The following is a 401-nucleotide window of genomic DNA, read 5'->3' as shown; positions in this document are numbered from 1 at the left end:
CTGAGCGCTCTCCGAGGTAGAGGCCCCGGGAGGAGGGTCCCTCCTGGGCGGGAACCGCGGCCTGGTGGGGATGCTGGCCTTGCAGGCCCGTGCTCTGTGCCCCGCACCCCCAGGGAAGTCATTACTCTAGGGGGCCGCTTCCTGTGTGTGTGGGGGGGGAGGAGAGGACAGAGGCCGGCCGTGCTGTCAGCACTTAACTCCACGTGGGGGATTGGCCTCTGGGCAGGTGCCGTGTCGGGTCCTCATCTCCCGTTCAGTTGGGTTCAACCTCCCAAGCTGGCCCCGCGCTGGCCCAGGACCAGGGCTCACCTGCCGCGTGCGGGGTGAGTTTGGGCTGCAGCAGGGACCCTGTAGGGAGTTTCTGTTCTGCTTTGTCTTGTGTCATAGCCCCTATTCGCGGG

The 401-nt window shown here is 66.6% G+C and overlaps 1 protein-coding gene across 1 annotated transcript in view; it reads left to right on the top strand.

Annotated features, from left to right (window-relative positions):
* Nucleotides 1–299: 299 nt before the first annotated feature.
* The window catches only part of USP36 (ubiquitin specific peptidase 36), a 22,263-nt gene continuing 22,161 nt past the window's right edge, over nt 300–401 (top strand). The window contains exon 1 of the mRNA XM_015562678.1: nt 300–323. The gene's annotated coding sequence lies outside the window, so the exon portion shown is untranslated. The remainder of the gene's footprint in view (nt 324–401) is intronic.

The sequence above is a fragment of the Myotis davidii genome, unplaced genomic scaffold, assembly GCF_000327345.1.
Source record: "Myotis davidii unplaced genomic scaffold, ASM32734v1 scaffold991, whole genome shotgun sequence".
In the NCBI taxonomy this organism is placed as follows: Eukaryota; Metazoa; Chordata; class Mammalia; order Chiroptera; family Vespertilionidae; genus Myotis; species Myotis davidii.
The sequence above is the reverse complement of the archived record's forward strand: the minus strand, read 5'-3'. Positions and strand labels throughout refer to the sequence as shown.